Genomic DNA, 23,490 nt, shown 5'->3' on the forward strand with positions numbered 1-23,490 from the left:
CGAGCGGCACTTGGTTCTTTGTTGCCGTCTGAGGCTAAACCACGACAAAGGGCGAAGTAAAATTTCCCCAGGTAAAATTGAAAGTGTAATTATTAATAGAATCCATTACGTGATGCCTGAGATATGCAGGTAAAACCATTATCCAAGTAACCATATTATACATCTGAAGCCCAAACCACAGCAGAATATCACGTTGTCATGGTTTGGCATATTTCTTCTCATTTTTCTGGCAGTTTATTATATGGTGGGGCCTCTTCCACACGTATCACCTCCTCCTCTGGTGACATTCCAAAATCCTTGCCCTCTGGCCAGTCCATGATCACTTCCAGAATTCCTGGGCGACTGGGGTTTCCCATTCGAGTTCACTGTGTGATCAGTGCAATCCACTTACTCCATGTGGCATCAGTTGCATGATGTGTGGTGGGGACCCTCCCTTTGAACATCCAGCCCAGCACCAGCAGTCGAGGTGCTAAGAGGAGCTGTGCTTCTGTACCAACCACTTCCGAAGCAGCTCGAACCCCTTCATATGCTGCCAATATCTCTTTTTCTGTTGGAGTGTAGTGGGCTTCGGATCCCCTGTATCCCCGACTCCAAAGCCCTAGGGGTCGACCTCAAGTCTCCCCTGGTGCTTTCTGCCAGAGGCTCCAGGTAGGGCCGTTCTCCCCGGCTGCGGTGTAGAGCACATTCTTAACATCTTGTCCTGCCCGGACTGGCCCCAGGGCCACTGCATGGACTATTTCCTGTTTGATTTGTTCAAAAGCTTGTCGTTGCTCAGGACCCCATTTAAAATCATTCTTCTTCCGGGTTACTTGATACAGAGGGCTCACAATTAGACTGTAATCTGGGATATGCATCCTCCAAAAACCCACAATGCCTAAGAAAGCTTGTGTTTCCTTTTTACTAGTTGGTGGAGACATAGCTGCTATTTTGTTGATCACATCCATTGGGATCTGACGGCATCCATCTTGCCATTTTACTCCTAAAAACTGGATCTCCTGCGCAGGTCCCTTGACCTTGCTTCGTATTATGGCAAAACCAGCATTCAGAAGGATTCGGACTATTTTACTCCCTTTCTCAAAAACAATTTCTGCTGTGTTTCCCCATACAATGATGTCATCAATGTATTGCAGATGTTCTGGAGCTTCACCCTGTTCCAGTGCAGTCTGGATCGGTCCATGGCAAATGGTGGGGCTGTGTTTCCACCCCTGGGGCAGTCGATTCCAGGTGTACTGGACGCCCCTCCAAGTGAAAGCAAACTGTGGCCTGCACTCTGCTGCCAAAGGGATTGAGAAGAATGCATTCGCTATATCAATCGTGGCATACCACTTGGCTGCCTTGGACTCCAGTTCGTACTGGAGTTCTAGCATGTCCGGCACGGCAGCACTCAGTGGTGGCGTGACTTCATTGAGGCCACGATAGTCCACTGTTAGCCTCCACTCTCCATTAGATTTTCGCACCGGCCATATGGGACTGTTAAAGGGTGAGTGAGTCTTGCTCATTACTCCTTGAACCTCTAGTTGACAAATCAGCTTATGGATGGGAATCAGAGAGTCTCGGTTAGTGCGATATTACTGCCGATGCACCGTTGTGGTAGCAACTGGCACCTGTTGTTCTTCGATCCTCAACAACCCCACAACAGAAGAATCCTCTGAGAGACCAGGCAAGGTAGACAACTGTTTAACTTCCTCCGTCTCCAAAGCAGCTCTGCTAAAGGCCCAACAGTACCCTTTTGGGTCCTTAAAATACCCTCTCCTGAGGTAATCTATGCCAAGGATGCATGGAGCCTCTGGGCCAGTGTAATGGGTTCTTTTTTAAAGAGATTCCAATGTACAAACCAGAGCCCACACAAAGAGAAAAAAGGTTAACTCTGCTTTATTGTGAAGCCTTGCTAGAAAGAAAGAAAAAGGAGTGAATTCAGCTTTATTGCTAAGCCTTGCTAAGCGGTTCCCAAATGTCCCGAAAGTTACTTCAGAGAGTCTTACCAACCCATAGATCATAGTAGCACCGACGAGCAGCAGTATAACGAGGAGCCAGCTCGGTATGGCAGAGCAAAGGCAGGCACAGTGCTTCTTCAGGGCATCCCCTGTATCTTCAAAGTGTGCTCATGTCTCTCTCCCTCTCCCCGGCCCGAGACAGCCCACTTATATCCTGCACCAGATTGAGTGGAAAAGTACAGGCTAACGTCGCTGCATGCATGGCCAGCGCATGCAGCAAGCCTCACCAGACTCATGATCCAGCTTTGCTAACAGCGGCTGTCTGATACGCGACCACATCATTGCACTCCCTTCTTGTTATTTTCTTCTTTGAAGGTCAGATTCTCATGGATACGTACATAGTTTTTGCAGCAACAGTATTGAGGTCCTTTTTCTCGGCACGTATACTGGGTTTGGTTCAACTAGTAATTTTCCATCGTGTCTCACTCAGGCCATTATCCCTAACACAGACAGTCACAATGGGATGCTTCTGCCACTCATCCCCAGTTAGGCTCACTTCCGCCTCCAGTACAGTCAACTCTTGGGATCCCCCTGTCACCCCAGAAATACAAATGGGTTCTGACGCTCTATAGCTTGATGGTATTAGGGTACACTGTGCACCCATGTCCACTAGAGCCTTATACTCCTGTGGGTCTGATGTGCCAGGCCATCAAATCCACACCGTCCAATAAACCCGGTTGTCCCTTTCCTCCACCTGGCCGGAGGCAGGGCCCCTCTAATCCTGGTCATAGTATCCGTTACTCACTTCTTGCAGAAATGACTTGGAAGTTCCTTCAAGAGGATCAGAAGCAAGATCAGGCCTTCTGCTCTGTCTGGGGAACTGCCCGCTGGAAACTGGGGCAGCACTTTTCCTGGAGGGATACCCTTTTGTGGTTGTCCTTCCTTGCAGCTCCTGTACCCGTGTCTTCAGGATCCAAGTAGGTTGTCCATCCCACTTCCTCATGTCCTCCCCATGGTCACACAGGTAGAACCACAGGGTGCCTCGTGGTGTGTACCCTCTGTGTACTCTCTCTTTTGAGTGGGGAAATGGCTGCTCCTAATAGCTGAGATGCTGGCCTGTACAGATGGGGAGTAGAACATATTCTCTTCAAGTTGCTGGACCTTCCGGGACAGTTTCTCCACAGCTGAGACAAGGGGGGAAGAGAGACTTCCTTCATATCACTGGAGCCAGCCAGCTACCTCATCCACCGTTGGTCCCTCTTCACCTTTCCATTCCATTACTGCCAGTGAGTTGGCATATGACAATGGTGCGCTCCGTACAAACTTCTGCCACATGGGCCTTGTGCATCGCACCTCATCAGGGTCTGTGGGTAAGTCTGCATTGTCAAAGTCATAATAAATCATCTCCCGCACGGCTAATTCTCTCAGGTACTGGATGCCTCTTTCCATGGTGGTCCACTTGCTTGGCTGACATACAACATCCTCACTGAAGGGGTACCTCTCCCTCACGCCTAACAGGAGTCGTTTCCAGAGGCTGAGGGCTTGGGTCTTTTTCCCAATTGCCTTGTCAATGCCGCCTTCCCTAGACAGGGATCCCAGCTGCCTGGCCTCCCTACCCTCTAATTCCAGGCTACTGGCCCCATTATCCCAGCACCGGAGCAGCCAGGTGACAATGTGCTCGCCTGAAAGTCGGCTAAAATCTTTTCGCATATCCCGCAGCTCACTCAAGGATAGGGATCGAGTAATTATCTCTGGTTCTGCCTCTTCCTCCTGGTCTCATGATGGCCCTGGTTCATCATCATCCCTTACTAAGCGAACTGATTTCTTCGTGTACTTCTTCTTCTGTATGGGGGCAACTGATACTGGCACGGGTTGGTTCCCTGGTTCAGCAGCAGTGGCTGCCACCGGGGCTGGAGAACTGCAGCGACTGCCACCGGGGCTGGAGTAGCTGCAGTGACTGTTACAGGAGTTGCAGAAGCTGCAGTGGTGGCTGCTTCAGGGGTTGCAGTAGGCACAGTGTCTGTCGGTCTGGTCTCCATCTCTTCCCCCTGAGGGTGCTGCATAATTCTGAGCAGTGCCTGGTAGATACTGGCCAGGGCCCAGAACAGTGTAGTGAGTTGTGCCTCTCTAGAATAGCCACAGCATTTTCCCTTCAAATATTCTACCATTTTATCAGGGTCCTGTAATTGTTCAGGGGTGAAGTCCCAGACCATTGGAGGTGAGAAGTTCTCTAGGTACCTGCCCATGTTCTCCCACATGCCATGCCACCCATGACTATCCAGCCTCGGGGCAGATCTCTGGGTGGTAGTCTTAAATAGTCATTTAACCCTGAACAGGACCTAGAACATATTCAGGAGACATAACAATAGGACCAGGCTGGTTTGAATATCCCAAGGATATTCAAAATTCTCAAAAGCTGCCATACCTGACCCGAAGGAGAAAAGGGAGGCAAAAGAGCTGGGGAAAGTATCCTCCCCCGTTTCTCCCACAGACTGGGTGTAATTATTAATAAATTCTGAGAGACGGTGCCCAAGGTACGGACAGGACAGCAATACCACATAAACGCCCCAAAGCAACTGTCTGAACAGTGATGTTATCATATCATAAGCCGATATTGCACAGGACAGCAGAATGATAATCGTGATCCCTCTTCCAGAGATGATATACAGCATTGCAGGGAGTACATAAACCATATAGGAATTCACATAACACAGCCATGAGAACAAACCAAGCAACATGGTGAGCAGCGACTATTTACCCAATACAATAAATGCACACAACAAATTCGTTTTAACAACCCCTAGTTGGATTCTGTCGTTATCTCAACCCTTCGAGCCCCACGTTGGGTGCCAAAAGAGGACTGTCGTGGTTTGGCCTCAGACGGCAACAAAGAATCACGTGCCGCTCGCTCGGGCCTTCCCAATATAGGAAGCATTGGAAGAAAAAAAGGCAAAACTCTTGGGTTGAGACAAAGGCAGTTTAACAGCAAAGGGAACAAGAAAACAACGACAAATAACACGGACAGAGGAATATACAAACACGGTTATGGAACCGCTGCTCACCGACCAGACCTGGGACGCCCCAGCCCGCTCCAAGCCGCAACTCCCTGGCAGCTCTGAGTGGGCATGGCTCACATGGGATGGAATACCTGTGTCCCTGCCTGAACCTGCGGAAAACTAACCCTATCCCTGCTGGAACCAGGATACATGTTTAAACCACTGCATACAAACACAAAGAGCAAATAAACCATACAACACATTTGGCAGGTTAAGCAGTGTTGCATCAATTAACTTTAAACAAAACTCTCTAAAGGCATGATAAAATGAGCTGCATAAAAAGAAGTGTGGCCAGCAGGTCGAGGGAGGTGATTCTGCCCCTCTACTCTGCTCTCATGAGACCCCACCTGGAGTACTGTGACCAGCTCCGGAACCCTCAGCACAAGAAGGACATGGACCTGTTGGAATGGGTCCAGAGGAGGGCCACAAAGATGATCAGAGGGCTGGAACACCTCTCCTATGAAGACAGGCTGAGAGAGTTGGGGTTGTTCAGCCTGGAGAAGAGAAGGCTCCGGGGAGACCTTATAGCAGCCTTCCAGTAATTAAAGGGGGCCTACAGGAAGGATGGGGAGGGACTCTTTATCAGCGAGTGTAGTGATAGGATGAGGGGTAACAGTTTTAAACTGAAAGAGGGGAAATTTAGATTGGATGTTAGGAAGAAATTCTTTATTGTAAGGGTGGTGAGACACTGGAACAGGTTGCCCAGGGAAGTTGTCAATGCCCTATCCCTGGAAGTGTTCAAGACCAAGCTGGATGAGGCTTTGAGCAGCCTGGTCTAGTGGGAGGTGGGAGATGATCTTTAAGGTCCCTTCCAATCAAACCATTCTAGGATTCTAGGATTCTAGGATTCTACAATTCTATAACATTTTGCTTAACAACAACATGATGTGAGCTGTCTGTTTTAATTTCCAGCACCTTAAGACTCTCAGAGAAAAAATCCAATACTCTCTCAGCTGAGCAAGCTGGAATTCAAACTATTCCTGCAATCTATCAGAGCCCTGGTTGAGCCCTGGTCATGCCCCAAGTTGGGTGCCAATAAATCTGTCGTGGTTTGGGCCAGACTGGCCACTGAAACAAATGACAGATGCTCTCCCCCACCTCTCTCTCCAAGGAAAGGAAGGAGGGAGAGAAAGAGACTTATGAGTTGTCGTGGTTTAGCCTCAGATAGCAACAAAGAACCACGTGCCGCTCGCACGTGCCTTCCTAATACAGGAAGGATCGTAAGAAAAGGCAAGACTCTTGGGTTGGGACAAAGGCAGTTTAACAGAACAGCAAAGGGAACAGGCAAACGACAACGACAACGACAACGACAACGACAACGACACGGATAGGGGAATATACAAACGCGATTACGGAACCGCCGCTCCCCGCCGCTCGCCGACCGGCCGGACCCGGGACGCCCCAGCTCACTTTTAAGCAGCAACTTCCTGCCCCCTCCCCCGGCAGCTCAGGGTGGGCATGGCTCACATGGCATGGAATACCAGGAAAAGTTAACCCTATCCCCACCGGAACCAGGACATGAGTTTAGAAGGAACTAAACTACTTTAGTGAGAATATTAATAAAATAGTAAAAATAAAATGATGAAATATATACAATATATACAAAACTGCATCAAGCTCCCAGGATGACGATCATGACACCAGCAGGCACTGGTAAAGTTCCAGACTGGATTCAGCGGTGGATGGGAACTGGATTACAGATCTGGATTCAGGAATGTACGGATCAGGTTCATAGGCAGATGAACATACAGGGTCCTCCTTGGACGCCGGACATTGAAGAAAGAGGGCTGACCCTTTGATCTTTATGATCTTTAAGGTCCCTTCCAACCCGAACCATTCTGTGTGATTCTGTGATCTCTCAGCTTTTATACTGATCATGAGGCAGATGGGATGGAATACCCTGTTGGTCAATTTTGGGTCACCTGTCCTGTCCTCTCCTCCCTGCACGTGCAACCCCTCTATGCTCTTCCACTTCCGACTCTCCAACGGGGCAAATAACAAAGTTAGCTGACCTTGGTTGTTACAGCAATAAATATAAGCAAGAACCTCTCTGCATACCATTCCTTGGCATAAATTATAAACAATCAGGTCTTGGCACTCTGGGAGCGGACTACATTAATAGCTAAATCAATAGCTAAAATAGCCGTTAATTTCAGAGAGTTCAGTTAGTTAGAAGAGGCCTAGCTAAGAAGTAAAATTACTGAACAGAAAGTTGGTTCTGTTTTACCTCAAACAAGGACATGTATTCAGCCAAAGCACTGGACTGTGGTTTGGTGAACTGTGGGGAAAATGCACTACAAGCTTTGTAGAAGCTAGTTGTTCTTCCCTGGTTTGAAGGCTGGCCCAAATGTTGATTTCATGTTTATCTTTATTTCTTCATTCCAAGGATATTCTTTGCACTCTTTTTCCTATCTCTTTCACAACCATAACATTTTTGTCATCTGTCTTTTACTGAATAGGCTAGACTATTGATCTGCATGTCATTGTTCTCTCTAGAAGACTATTGCAAGTTTGATGTGACAACTTTGTTTCCTGTCTGGAAGCATCATTCTCTGCCACTAACATGACAGGTTGACTCATCCTCTGTGCCTTTACAGATAACCAACTGACAACTTGTAGTTAATGGTCTCTCACACATGTTAAATGTTGGCTTCTCTCCCCAGGTTATTCTGTTGCTGTTCTCTTAACGCAGAGCTTCGTCTATTCTGTTGCTGGAGCACCAATATCCAGCTACGCTGTCAGAGTAATGGTTTCTGGTGTTGACAGCCGTAGTAATATCGCAATTGTGCAGGCCCAGAGAGGCAAGCAGGCAAGTATATTTTGGTCATGAATGCAGATTTTGCAGGCATCTGTTTTTATTGACACAGCAGTAAATTGCAATGCATTTGTTTTGAAAATTCCTCTTTCTTGCAATGCACTTCAAATACCACTTGCAATTTTCTCTGCCACTAGACTATTTCAATGAGGTTAACTTCAGCTCTTAAACAGTATTTTAGGTAGTCACTCAATTAGTGGTAAAAGATAATCTCCAAATCCACTTAATGAATCATGCTGTCAACACTTCTAATTGGGAGAGACTCAGTGAGATCCACTCTGCCTGAGAAGTCGTGAAGATAATATCAAAAGAGAGATTTGGAAGCTCGTTCTCTTTTTCTCCATTTGGGAAAGAGCAGAAAGTTTAGAGGGTTTTGGTTTTGGTTTGGCTTGTTTTTAAGACAAATCTGAGAGTAAATCAGAGATTGGGTAGTTTCATGTGCACAGTTTAACATTTAAAAAATATACCTCCCATAGCTTATTCTCTGTTTGCATTCTTGTTGTCAAGTAGCAGTAGCTACTGGGTGGAAACAGTGGACACATAGTAAGGATATGATACTTCAAACACTGGAGTATATTATATAGTAATTTACTTCCAATGGGCAATTTCATTCATTAGTATTGGACTATTTATGGGTGTAAGAGTTTTCTGAGTCAGGTGCTAAAACTTTATGCTTTACAAAATCCACATACAAACACAACTCTTACTACTGATTTCAGATTGGCTCCTATTTTGGCGGTGTGGTGTGTTCAACGGACATTAACAGGGATTCTATGACAGATATGCTCCTTGTGGGTGCACCAATGTTTATGAATAACAAACAGAGAATAAGCTATGGGAGGTATATTTTTTAAATGTTAAACTGCACATGAAACTACCCAATCTCTGATTTACTCTCAGTAAATAACCCAGATTTGGGAAAACAGTGCCATTCTTACCTCTGTGATGGAAAACATGTATACTCTCCCTTCCTCTTTCTTCATGTCATTCATAAACAAATGGTTCTTTACTTGGTGTGCAAGCCAATAACACACAGAGCAGAGGTATTTCCAAGTTTATTCCATTAATGCACAGAAATTGGGTGCCCGTTCCAAGGGAGCACACCCTAGTTTCAAAAATTTCCCTTTTTATACACTGATTATTACATATTCTAACGATTAATTCATATTCAATGTTATTCTCTGTAATGATTGGTCAAGGTTTCTTCGCTTCCTATGTAAATTAATGCACAGTCTCTGTCTTCTTCATCCATTGTTCTCTTTTAAGTAGGTGGTATCATTTGGGTAGATGGTCAACGAGTTGGTGGTCGCGATCTCCCCCTGCCGAAATTACCTTTTACCTACTTCTCCTCTAATCTTGCCAGTTCCAGGTGGTTTTCTCGGTTTGCTGACCAGGCCTACAGTTCATCATTCTCTTGACAGAAATATCCTGCTTATTAACAAAGCTACATTGTCTAGTAGTTAGTTGCTTAATTTAATCTTAGATTAATCATGTCTAGCTACTATTTCTCTATAATTAATGAAATACAGTTGGGGCTGTATAGATAACTTTTAGCAGCAGCGGCAGGTTCCCTTGGTTGCTTCAATTACATGTTACATTTCATTTTTCTAGTTAATATCAATTTTACTACAACAGCACTGTAGCAAAGCTGTAATTTGCTTTCTACCCATCCATGATAAGTGGTGATATTTTCATTTGCAGATGGAGGGATTTGCTGTCGTTCCCTGGACTACAGTTTTACCAAGGAAAAAGCAATCCAAACTGCAATAGTACTTAGTGGCAATGTCTGTTCTGTTAAATCAGAGTGATCAGAAGAGCGATCCCTGGCCCCATGGCCAACTGGTGCAGACTCACTCAAGCAGGCATTGCTTCAGGCTAGCTTCTGGCCACATGCATGCTAAAAAGCCTTTGGCCCTGGATCTCTTCAGAACCCCTAAGTCACTATTTAGTGTATCTTTTTCCAAGTGTTTGAAATACTGGGAGTGGTGTTTTTGTAATGAGAAACAGAGCATGTGCTTTGCCTAGGGTGTGGCATAAGCACAGGGGTAAATGGTGTCAAGCCTACCTGGTTTAGAGGACTGCAGATGGAGCCCTGCCCAGTGCGATCTTACCCATTCTGCTTTTCAGGAGCAGCTGCAAACTTTCCCCAGAACCGCTTGTGCATGTAATCTGGGAATAAGACAGCTGGAACAGACCAAAACAGAGCCAATAAGCAAGTTAATTGCTAAGCACTATTAGTGACCAGGGGCCTGCTGCTCTAGGTGGCTCCCTGGTCCTGGTTTTAGGCACTGTACACAAATATAACACAAGGTTGACCATTTCTCTGAAAAACTTAGCTTGAGGCTTTTGCTAATTAATTGTTTGCCATTTGATTTTGAAAAATCTGTTCAACACCTAACAGTATTCCCAAAACAGTTCTAATAAATGCTCTTCTGCCAGTTTTCTGCATTGTTTTGTAGACTTTCACACTGGATGGTTGCTATTACTCATGTTGTTGTCTTTGTCAACAAAACCATCTTATTTGTCTGATGCTAGACTGTGTTTTTTATTCAGACCTGTGGTAGGTGTTTTCAGAATATCTGTATTAACAGTCCTGAAGCCTCTGGCACTTTTGAACAGCCTCACAATCAATCGTGGATGTCTGGATATACAAAGTAAATTAATACCTGCCATCCATCAGAGAAAACAGAACATGGCCTTTTTACTAGGTAAATTGTAATCAAATAAATAGAGAGGAAGGACCATCCTCTTCAACAGTAGCTCACAGTCAGATCATCCTGCAGCAACAGGAAACTGTACACTAAGGCAATTTCAAGGTAGATGGAGGTGCTGGAAGTGGTACTGCTGGCAACTGACATTGGTCTTTGTGGAATTAGACATAAAATATGGAAGAAAAGAAAAATGGATTATTTTTTTTCATGTTTTGAAAACTGAATAAATTGGAAGACTATCCTTACAGCTTTTACTTTGTCAAATGTTAAGTTTAAAATTATTTAAAGTTAAGCAATATATTAAGAATAATGAAAGAATGATTTTTATTTTTTTAAAAAGAACCTTGATTTGTGCAACTTGTCTGTGTTGTGCAAATTATACTTTTCTAGCCATTTTTAATAAATAACTTGGCTGGTATTTCTAAAATTTTAAGCACAGCATGATAACTGAGGTTCAAGATGAGAATGATATTTGCCAGAGAGTTGAATTTAAGCTAGTGTAAATGTGATTATTATAACTATATATTATAAAGATCTCCAATCTTTCTTGGAGGTCAGGAGTTTAGCATTTGGACACATGTTTTTTGCATTAGTTTAGTTAGGAAATTGCATTTCTGTTTTAAAGAATTATGTCCAGTTACATAATTTCCATTCCCTCTGCATAAAAACTGGTAATTCAAAACTGGAACTGTATTTTTCAATGTATTGTGAAACTTTCAGAACAGTCAGATGAGGACAGTGAGAGCATTTAAGCTTCATACATATGGTTATATTTGCTGTTAGTGCTTTGCACAGCATGCTTTAATTTTGCTGTGTAATGCTTGCCAGCACTCTGAGACATAATGCAAACTGAATGGGCAATACAATGGGGAAGGAATTCAGGGTTGAATAGTCCAAGGGGAATGTATTGGAAAACAAAACCATAAAACAATGCACATAGATACTGCTCCTATGTCTATGTCTAATCTGATGCAATAATAGTTGTGGGTTTTCTTTTTCTTTTATTTTTTCCTCCTTTTTTAAAGGGATTTTTGGATCAACAAGAACTCTTAGAAGGTCCACAGGGGTCAGAAAATGCTCACTTTGGATCAGTTATTGCAACGCTTGCAGACATTGATTTGGATGGCTTTAATGATGTTGTAATAGGTGCACCACTGGAAAAACAGAACTCTGGAGCAATTTACATTTACAATGGATTTCAAAAGACTATAATTACCAAATATTCTCAGGTAAATAACTTTGTTGCATAATGTTGTACTCAGTGCCTTTAGATCTGCTAGAGGAAAGCAGAAGGTTTTTCTATCTATTGGCTACTATTTCATCCTCTTAAAGGAATAATGTTATTCTCATGGCTTATTTCAAGTTTCGTGCCCAAACCATGACACTTCTTACTTCAGCTGTCAGCATGTCTTGGATAATGTTGTGGTGCTTATAGCCGAAGTGTACAGAGGAAAAGGACTTGGAGGATGCTCTACCTGAGCCTCTTATAATTTTTGGTGCCTGTATATGAAGTCAGCTGATTTCCTATACATTTTTTGACACCCATTATTCAGGTTTTTAGGGCTGATATCCAACAATGAAGACTGGATAAATCCCAGCTCTGTAAATTATAAATATGTAGTATTAAAGGAAAATATTTTCAACAGTCTTCATTATCCCATATGCTAATATAATGGTAATTTTAATGTCACTTTCCATGTAGACTTTCTGGTTGCAGGAAGTATTTGTTAGAAGTCCTGTTAAGCTTCCTATTCTTTGAGTTGCTCAATGTGAGATGGAAAAAGTTTCCAGTAAGTACTAGCTGGCATACAGCAGTCAGTTAACTGATCTACTCCCAAGATAGAAAAATCTAGTCCATTGTCTGCTCCAACAGGGAAGGAAGAAGTGCTTAAAAGCATCTGAGAAAACATCCACAAAAGCATTTTGTTTAAACAATGCATTGTGTATACAGGGAATATCACTGAAAATCCATTGCTTAGGCTGCTATCTACAGACTTAAGCACCCTTGTGGCAAACTCAGTAATCAAACTCTCTTTCACAGAAAATTTTCCGATCAGATTCTGCTTTTGGACAACAGCTCAAATTCTTTGGAAGATCAGTAGATGGCCATAGAGACTAAGATGACAATGACATCAGTTGGTGCTGATGGAAATGTGGTTCTGCTATAGTTGGTAAACTCTTTTAGAAAGGAAGCACTTAATGATTCTGATGCAAGTCGAGCATTTAGTTTATTAAACAGCAAAACAAACAAACCAAAAAGCTCTTTCAATCTATGTTCAGAGCCTTCATCGCTGCTATCATAGCTAGCTGAAAAACAGCATTAGACTAAACCTCTTTTAAGTATGTATCATCAATCTATCAAAAGCCAAGCCAGCCTGGGGGGGCAGAGCTAGGGGCATGGGGGGGGGGGAAGCCGGTGGCAGATGCTGCTGGGAGGGACCTGGGCAGGGACGGGGAGGGCCAGGAGACACCCCTGCCCACTGCCACTGTATACAGGCACATGGTCCAGAGGGAAGGGGCAGCAGCGGGGAGTGGGGCTTGCTTGAGAGTATTTATAACAGTAGGTTGTACTCCAATCGCCAAAGTATAATTTTGATAGCTGAGCCTGAGACAGACGAAACCACTTCCCACATAACCTGCATGACCTTTACTAACTGGTAGGCTGATCTTGAGGAGAGACTTGTCCTGCAGGATAAAGACAGAGTAGTGAAAGAGAGTTGGCACCTATTTATGGTAAGAAAGAAACCCATCTTTTCTGGCATGCGGCCTTTGCCAGAGCAATCTGAGTGCTTTCACAAAACAAAGAAGAAAGGCTTCACAAGAATACAAATCTCATGACTCCCTAAGTACTGTATATTTTCCACTATTTCCTTGAGGAGCTAAATTAAAAAGCATCTTGCTTTCCTATCTGTCTCCTGTCTTCTCACCTGAGGCTCCCCATTGTAACAAGAAAAACATCACTGAATTGCTACTTATTTCATAACAAGATTATTAAAAGTGAATGGTCAGTTTGGACCATTGACCCACAATAGAACTGTTGCTGGTGCTGATGGGAGTTACATTAAAAAAAATTATGCGTGGAGTACCAGCATTTATTTAGATTTGATTAATGAAGATGCTCATTTTTCTTTCACTACATCATTTGGTCTGATTAATGAGTTTCACTTTTTATTAAAGTGTTTGTTTTTACATGCAGGGTTCCTTTGAAACTGTTCTTCAAAATCTTAATTAATTACATGAAAGTTGTTTTTCTGAAAAATAAGAGTATTAATTAAAATGAAGATAATTCTGCCTTCTTTGCCTTCCCAGAGGAGCTCAGTAACTTCTCTAAAGGAGCAGATACAGCTTACTTATTGGGAAAACAGGACAAGGGCTTCATTCTCTGTTATCTTAAGGGAAGGTTTAGAGCATTAATTTGACATGATAAATTATTTATTGTTATTACTGAAAGTTACTGTATCAACAAATTCAGTTACGTGCAAAGAAAAATAATTTTACCAGTACCATAAAAAATGTTTGCATCGGGAAGCAAAAAAAATCAATGTTACATTTACAGATAGTAATAGAAAACAGCTTCTAAGTTACCCAGTGCTCTTGAAAATCACACGTAACCTTTTAAAAATATTTTTCAGGTCACAAAACATTGCAAATGTGTCCATAATTGCCTCATTTAAACCTGAGAAAATCAGTCTACTGAACAAGGACACAGAAATAACTGTCAAAATATGTTTTCAGGCTACATTTAGACCTGCTAAGATAAATAATCAGGTGGATAAGAGTACTTCAATGGCTTGTTTTATATTAGTTTCTTCAAAAGTCCATTATTCAGATGAGTAATGGAAATTCTAAAGAAATATTGGAATGAACGTCAAGAAAGGCAATATCAGTATAAAACTTAAGTGCTTGAGAAAGTGGTTTTAAGACCTACTTTCATCATTGGCTCCATAATCTTTGAAAAGTGAGGAATTAACAACATAAGAGAGAGCTGTATTCTCACTTTTCAGCAACTCCCAGAAAATGTCATTAGTGAGAAGCTGATTTTTTTCAACCTTTGCTCGCCAAGTTCTGTTGTTTTCCTTCAGCTGATATCACTCAGATACAGCAAGAGACTTTAGGAAGGGTAACTGGCTATCTCTGGAGGATGCTACTCATGGGGACAGAGACTTTGTGAGCTGCTGGATTCAACAGCAGACTGGAGACTTTTCTCTTGAGAAAAAAAAGTAGGCTCAGTGCAGATGTCAGTGGGGAGAAGCTCTTAATTTCAGAGGACAGGAGGGCACCAAATATTTCTGAGACCAGCACTGGCCTCTCATGAAGCTATTTAAATGTACATGTCATGGATAAAACCAGTCGGACTACTTCAGTGCTATGTATAGTGCCTTTAGGAACTCATGTTCGCTATAAATTAACAGCGAACTTCCACGGTGTATTCGTCGTAACATGAAGATAAGACAGCAATTATTATGTGATTGAAGAGAAGATGCAGGTCCTTTATAGTCTCCTCAGAGTTCAGGGATATGGTTGCAAGGCCCCTATATCTAGCGTAATCCTGGCCCTGCTGACTGGCTTCTTGCCTGAGCTGCAGGCTCAGACATCTGCAGTGGAGACTGGGTTGATTGCCATTTAATGTACTCCGTGTGGATGAGAACTTATGTCAGGATTTAAACCTGTTTGACTGCTTTGGAAAACACAAAAAAAAATTATCATTTTGAGAATGCTCTGTGTTTAACAAGCTACCAAAAAAAGTAAAATATTTAGTGTGGTTTGAAAAATCTTATCATTCTGTAATGTTGAGTGTAGTAATGAGATCATGTGCAGTCAGACTCAGCAAAAAATGTACTGTTATTCTTCTTGTAGCTATAAAGTATAATGCAACATTGGATGCAGGTCTCCAGTCCTCTAGAGTGAGTTCTAGAGGATTGTTCAAAGAAAATAATGAAAGGTACATGCAGAGGGATCTTGTGGTATGTCATGAGGAGAACTGGGTTCATGACGTCTTCAGTGTACAGGTAAGTGCAATTGCAAGCAGCCTTATGTAACAAAAATGATCAGAGGAAGACATTGATGAATTTTATGTCTATAAGATTAATTTCATGCATGGTGTAATCAATGATTTACATTTTTCAAATCCCCCACAACTGGAAAATACTGAGTAAGATTCTGATTTCAAAGACACTAATAACTGTCTTATTCAGCACAGCTTTTTAGGACAGAAGAGGCTGTTCTTAATTATGTACTTCAGCTCTGACATAACACAGAGACCATAGTCCATAGTTTCAATAGATTTTAATTTCCCTCTGAGTAGATTCTTCTGTAAGAACGAAGACTTATGTGGCAAATGTTTTATCTCAAACTAACAACATTTCAGGCAGACTTTTGGTGCATGCTAGCCCTAGGTATACACAAGTCGTGTTGGAAAAGTTAAAAATAAAGTCTCCATCTTTCTCTAGAACCAAATACCGAACACAGCCCTGAGAGCTGCCATATGCCCTCTGCATGATGCTAGGTCAGATAGTTAGAAAGTCAGAGGACTTTGATTTGTGCTTTGCTTTGCAATTCAAATATCTTTGATTTGTTGATCACATTTAGTGCCATTGTGGAGCCATGAGCTATAGGGCTAGAAGAGTATCCATACAGTACAAAGAAACAGAGGAGACATGAAGTATAGTGTGTTTTAGTGTTGCTCAGGTCCAGCTGCTCTCTGTGATGGTGAGGCAGAGTGGAATAGGAATTTGACTTCTGCAGCTAGGTGAGAACAAAAGTCACCTGCTGGTGGTTTTTGAGGACCAGCTTCTGCAGCTGCAGAGAATCTGCATGTTCCTTAGCCCTAGAAATGACTGTGATGAATGGAGTCTCCAGGAATCCTAGGAAAAGGACTTTTATAATGGAAATGGCACTAAAAGCTGTTTAGCAAGAGGAGCCCACACTAGGCAATCTCACAAAATTATTTTGGTAAAGAAATGAAGCTTTGCATTGTTACTACTTGTTCAGAGCAAGTATGAATTTACTATGCATTATCAATTTACAATAGAATTACCAATTTTACCCTATTTGGTGTGCTGGCAGCTATCATCTGAACATGTGTTTTACAAGAACCTTCCGATGTAGTGAATTCCTTTAGTCTGCACATTGACAATAGCCTTGAAAATCCTGGCTCCAGCCCTGTCCTTGATATATATTCTCCTGCATCTGTGGCCTATAGTGTAAGTATACAGACTTACTATTGTAAAACACCTGGCTATACACACGTGCGTAGCATGTGGCCCCCACAAACACCAAAGAGGTACATGCAAGTGAAAACTCATGTTCTAGTTAAGTCATCGGTCTGAAAGCAGGCACCTGGGGGGGTGGGTGTTGCCTGGTTCCTTTTATACCTTTGTCTGTATTTCATGGGCTTGCTTTCATACACATACACACGTGCACCAGCCACCATGGCATAACAAGCATGTTGGTTGAGCCATGTCACTGTTCATGTGAACTTCTAGCTGGCAACTAAGCACCACACAGCCGCTTGCTCACTCCCCCTGTGGCGGGATGGGGAAGAGAATCAGAAGAGTAAAAGTGAGAAAACTTGTGGGTTGAGATAAAGACAGTTTAATAAGTAAAGCAAAAGCTGTGCATGCAAGCAAATCAAAACAAGGAATTCATTCACTACTTCCAATTGGTTCAGCCATCTCCAGGAAAGCAGGGCTCCATCATGCATAACGGTTACTTGGGAAGACAAAATGCCATAACTCCAACTGTCTCCCCCTTCCTTCTTCTTCCCCCAGCTTTATATGCCGAGCATGACATCACATGGTATGGAATATCCCCTGTCCCAGCTTCTTAGACGCCCCCTGTCCTCTTGTTGGCAGGCCAGTATGAGAAGCTGAAAGGTCCTTGACTGCTTAGCAACAACTAAAATATTAGTGTGTGATCAACATTGTTCTCATCCTAAATCCAAAACATAGCACTATAACAGCTGCTAGTAAGAAAATTAACTCTATCCCAGCCAAAACCAGGACAATGGCAAAGATTAAGTAATTTAGGTTAGTTTAGCCTACAACAGAAGAGTAAATAAAAGAGATGGATCCTCTTAGATCGTATTTGTTGTGGGTTAACAATACCCTGCCTGTACCATTCTTATGGATCAGTTGACATATAGTAAGATATACTCAGTGTTGACTTGTTCACGTGTCAAAGTTTTTAATGCCCTTCGGAGAGATTTTCTTATCTGCAAAAGAAGAACATGCTTCCCCTCAAAGTGTTTAATGCTACTGTCTGTAGATAATTTTAAAGCTGAACACTGTCATTCAGGAAATGTTTTTGGTTTTCATAGACTCCTTTTATTAAGGACTGTGGTGAAGATGAACTTTGTATCTGTGATCTTTTTCTGAATGTTCAGCAGAAGGCAGATGATGGGTAAGTGAAATTGCTGGGGTTGGGTGTTAGTTTTCATCAGTTGGTTTAGAATCATAGCGTCATAGAATCGCCTAGGTTGGAAGGGACCTTTGAGATCATCTAGTCCAACCATCAACCTAACTGACAAAAAGCAGAGGCTTTGTTTGTAGGCTCTGGATTAAAAACCAGAGGCAGAGTTTGTAGGCTCTGGATTAATTTCTAGATAAGAATGTCTTTCTAGTTCAACATCTAATTAGAAAAAGTGGAGGGGGGGGGGGCGGGAATCAATAGCACTACTGTCTAGTTATTTAACCAGTCAAGGAAAAAGAGGTATAATAGGAACACAGATATGGAAGTAGGACTCTCTTCAGCTTAGACAGACTCAAGTTTTGGTGCCTTAGGGATGAGGACATGGTGAACATTCAGAAGAATCATGCCTGGCTGGCTGCCGACGGGTAAGGGAGTGTGCTGGGAGAGCAACAAAGGCTGCAGCAGCCATCTTGGTCCCTCCCTCAGGAAGCAGTGAGGATCCTGCAGCAGGCTGTGCCACTGGGAAGCAGAATTCAGCTGTTCAGGCAGCACATATTCCAAGTCCATATGTAGATATACGCATGCGTGCATAGTACACAGAGAGACAGGGCTGCCTTTTCCTGGAGCTGCCATCCCAGTCTGCCGTCTGCTCTCTGCCCACATTCCCACCAGTGTGGAGCCCTTGAAAATTCAGCAAAATGACTCTGACAGTACATAATCAAGGCCTTGCACTTTAAGAAGACACTAATTCCATTCGGTTCTAAGAAACATCATCACAAAGCTTTTCATGTCAAAGGGTTTAGAAAGCAGAGGGTTTAAAAGCGTAGAACATAGGAAATGTCTTGCTGTACTTGTTATTTGTTGTTGGCTAGAGGCAACATTTTCATGATCCACAGCTGGTCTAGTACCTCTGTTTACAACAATGGACTTTATTTTCCAACAGCAAACAGCAGTTTGTCATCAGCAGCAAAAACAGAAGAATAACGTTCAATGTGAAATTGAGAAATAAAAAGGAAAATGCATATAATACCAGAATCCAGGCTACATTTTCAGACAACTCGGTTTTTGCTTCATCGTCTTTATCGGTATGTGGTACCCATCCTCACTGTTTCTGTTATTGCCACTGATTTTCCAGCTTTTCAGAGAATTTATTTATATTTTTCCTGGTAGTGCCTATCCCAGGAAAGGAGAATGTGTGTGCAAACCTCTCTCTGAATTTATTTTCTTGGATACTAGAATCATTCCCTTCGGCATATCAGTTTAGGTCAAGGAGAGACACTGCCAACTCAGCATAAAAGTTGGCAACCTGTCGAGTTTGACTTCACCTCAGTATTTCAGTCATCTTTTTCTCACTTTAGACCCTGTCACCTGCATCTGCTTGACTCCCAACATGCCTGAATGCAGCTGTTGTGCCACAGGGAATTCATATTTGATAAATCAAGCATGCAGTATCGATGCGGCCTTAAAGCACAGATTTTGGATCTAGAAATAGTTTTACTGCCAAGGCCATGTATTCTACCTAGACAGTTAATTAGATTGAAATGATTGCTACACCAGAAGCTCTTCTAATGAATTTTACCTTAGAAAAGGGAAAAGAAAGGAATTATACAGACTATTTTGGGGAGCGCAGTAAATCTATAATCTCAACTGTTGCTACCAAACAATTAATGTAGGATGAAATTCAGACTTCAGTGCTTGGCCTATGCAGTCAGGCTGCTACTGCAGAGGTGTGTGATAATCCCAGGGGTGAAATCCAGAGCAATCCCTATACTGAAGGGAGAGGAGGGATAGGAGCATTCATCACTGCCCAAGAACAGCATTTTCTTGAACAATGAACTGGCAGAAGTACTCCACACAGAGAGCTGAGGGTGCCTCTTTACCTCCCCATCCTGCTGCACAACAAAATTGCTCATTCCACTTATGCCAAAAGACCATGTGAGAAATAAGTTCCGGTCCGAATGAAATAGGCTCAGGCAGAATCCTCTGTGAAGCACATTTTTATTCACGTTCTTGCAAGAGCGGGTGACCTAGCAAGTAGGCACACTTTCAGTTCTTGAAACACACCTTTTTATTTCCTAATCCCAGCCAAATTTTTCCCTCCCCTGTTTCCCATTGGTTAGGTACTCCAGGGTTCACAGTCTGTCCGAGGCACCTAAAATTCTTCCCGGATGTCTTGCCTCTGTTTACTTCTCTTTATGCTACACTGAAAGGGATTATCTGACTAGTTTATTTCTTTCCTTTTTGGTAAAAAAATTGCTCAATGTCATTAGCCCTGGTTAAATGTTTGACTACCCTTCTAGACACTAATCCAGTATGAATCACTTTGTCCTTTTGTCTGTGTGGATAAGAGATGTTCTACAAGCCTTTGCTGGAGCCTCTTTGTCTTAGTCATTCCCTTATCATGTCACCTCTGATGGAAACGGCTTTTCTCCTCTGCAAAAGCAATACCTGCCTTTCTTACAACTTCCCCCTTTCCTTTTTCATAATCTTATTGTCTTTTGCATTTCTAGGGCATGGTTCCATATGAGGCCTCTAGAGCCGACAGCATGATGTTACATTCTTCTTCTTCTTCTCGAGAGTTTTTATTGTCTTCTAGATGAAGCATTTTCCCAGGGTATGGGGGAGGGTCTATTTCCATTCGTTTTGTTAGGGCAGTTTCAATTAATCGTTGAACTAATCCTCACACACAGGGAATGATACAGCATCCTACAGCCACTAACATTCCCGCTACCATTATAAGAGAAGTCAGTATTGATACCACCATACCTTTCCATTTCCCAAACCAGGAATCTAGCCAACCTATCAGTGAGGTGTCTATTCCGGAGTTCTCAGCTAACTCATCAGCTAGAGTGGTGAGCCCTTGAAGGGCTTTAGTTATAGTACCATCTGGAGCTGTATCGTTTGGGATGAAGGTACAGCACCGATTCCCTAACATTACACACACGCCTCCCTTCTCTGCTAAGATCATGTCCAGGGACATCCTATTTTCCCATGCCATTCGGCTGGTTGCATCCAATTGTTCAGCTATTTCTTTTAATGCGTCCCTGGTATAATTAATAAACCTCTGTTGGTTATAGTAAATATAATTTATCCAATCTCCTTTTTTGTTTATAGTTACCCACCAGAAAAGGACAGATTCGAATCCTGCTCCTATCTGATTCCTTGCTTTGTGTTCATCTGGGACTCCTCTAGGGACTCCAATGGGATCTATATATATATCCGTTCATCAAAGGATACACCCAAACTTCTTTTTACTCTATTGCCTGAGCTCAGGGTTCCTGTTCCTTTGTCAAATGCTAGGGTGAATGGTATTGCCAATTGTACTATTCCACATGTACCTTTCCAGTTAGCCGGCAACACAGATCGCAAGGTCTTCCCTCCACAATACCACCAGAGATCCGCCCGAGGCACTCGTAACGCTGAGTAGTTTCCTTTTACATCCTTGGTCCCATTCAGAGTTTCAGTGCACAGGGTAAATCCCCCACAGGTTTGGTAGCATTCACACCCTGCACGCTGGATGGTTACCAATTGCTGTGGAAAATACTGGTGGCACTTTAACATCTCTTGGCTCCAAGGCAGGAAACAGTAAGGAAAGTGAATGAAGGGGGCCCGTGGACATCCTGGGGAGGGTCCCAGGGGTGTCCTAGGGGGTCCTGTGTCTGTCTTAGAGGATCCCAGGGGTGTCCTGGGGGGTACTCCTGGGGACATCCCTGGGGGTCCCGTGTCCGTCACGGGAGATCTTCGGGGTATCCCAGGGGGGACATGTTTGCATTTGAATTTGTTTGGACCAAAGAACCCATAAGACTTCCTAGTGTATTTTGGCCCAAATTTGTATCTGATGAAGACTGGGTCTGTCAAACTTTAAACATGTATGTGAACAATAAGGAATAATAAGGAATTCGAAGAAGGTGAATATGCTTTTGGATGGGTCAAGATGAATAGATTCAGGATTCGAGGACGCCCAAATCCAGTTTATATGTTCCCAGCCCAGACTGTCGGTGATTTTTCAATCAGCAAAGAAGTTGAATCCCCGAAGTGGGACCCCTTAGACTGTTACTTGGGGGCGAGGAAGACCACTCCTACCAGCAGCTCAAGGTTCACCAGTAGGGTGTTATCATTGTGGGATTTACAGAATCCCTTAATTTGTTTGGGCAAGTGTTAGAACAAGTGTTTAGCAAGCATGGTTTTTAAAGTATGATGCATATGCTCCACAATTGCTTGCCCAGCCGGGGAATGAGGAATACTGGTGACATGTTTAATACCCCATGTCTGTAAAAAAAAAAAAAGACCTGTACTTTAGCGGACATATAAGCTGGTTCATTATCAGTTTTTATAGTTTTCGGTACTCCCATGACTGCAATGCATTGCAACCAATGTCGAATAACATCACAAGCCTTCTCTCCTGTATGAGCAGTAGCTACAACAAAGTGAGAAAACAAATCAACTGAAACATGTCCAAATTCCATAATGTGAGTAACATCAGATTGCCAAAGTTCATCAGGTGTAAGCCCTCGTGGGTTAACCCCCACAAATGATGGCAGAGGAGCCAGCTGCTGACAATCGGCACAAATTCACACAATATCATGTGCTTGTTGTTGTGTTAAAGAAAATTGCTTCCTCAATGCCTTTGCATTGTGATGAAAAAAAAATCATGCGACATTTCAGCTTGCTGCATAATGTTCAGAGTTGTTACCGACAGAGTGTGATAATCTGCAACTGTGTTTCCCTCAATTAAAGGACCAAGTAAACAGCTATGAGAGCGTATGTGGACAATAAAATAAGGAAACTGTCTTTTTCATAAAAGCAACATTAATTGCATTAAATACCAATTGGTTGTCTACTTGTTTTATAAATGCTCCTTCAAGTCTTTGAACAATACCAGTAACATATTGAGAGTCTGACACTATATTTAACAGTTCCTGTTGAAATAAGTCAAAAGCATTTACTGTGTCCCTGAACCATCTACAAACACTGAACAGGTGCCAGCAAGAGGCTTTGGTGCTAGCAGGATGCGTGGCTGTAAAGGAATTTGTGAAAGTGACTGTAATAGTCTGTGCCAGGGCAAAGAATAATTTATTTGCCCAATATAATCTCCTAAGGCAATTTGTAGGTTAAGACTGTGATAACCAAGGGTCAAGGTCGTCCTTTTTGATGGGGACATGTATGTGGCTTGGATCCATTCCAGAAAGCTGCTGACAGCACAAGCGACCCTGGAAAAACAATCGTGGTAACATTTCAATCATCATAGTTACTGGTTTTGAAAAGGTATGTGGCAAAAATACCCACTCTAATGCAGTCAGGCTCTTTGCGAGTGCATCATCCCACTGTCCTATCAGGGCATAAAGTTGAAATTCTTGTAGGAAGGTGTTCAATGCATCTTGCAGCAGTAGTAGACTATATCTTATCTGCAACATGCGTGCTGTAATGCCTCCTGAGCTGTTGGGGTTAATGAACATAGAACTTATGGGGGGGGTGGGCGGGGGGCAGACACAGTGCTTCAGGGCATCCCCTGTATCTTCAAGGTGCACTCATGTCTCTCTCCCCCTCTCTGACCCGAGACAGCC

The 23,490-nt window shown here is 42.9% G+C and overlaps 1 pseudogene; it reads left to right on the forward strand.

The window, feature by feature from the left end:
* Positions 1–23,490, forward strand: part of LOC141735670 (integrin alpha-2-like) — a 49,237-nt pseudogene that overhangs the window by 21,022 nt on the left and 4,725 nt on the right.

The sequence above is a fragment of the Larus michahellis genome, chromosome W, assembly GCF_964199755.1.
Source record: "Larus michahellis chromosome W, bLarMic1.1, whole genome shotgun sequence".
Taxonomy (NCBI): Eukaryota; Metazoa; Chordata; class Aves; order Charadriiformes; family Laridae; genus Larus; species Larus michahellis.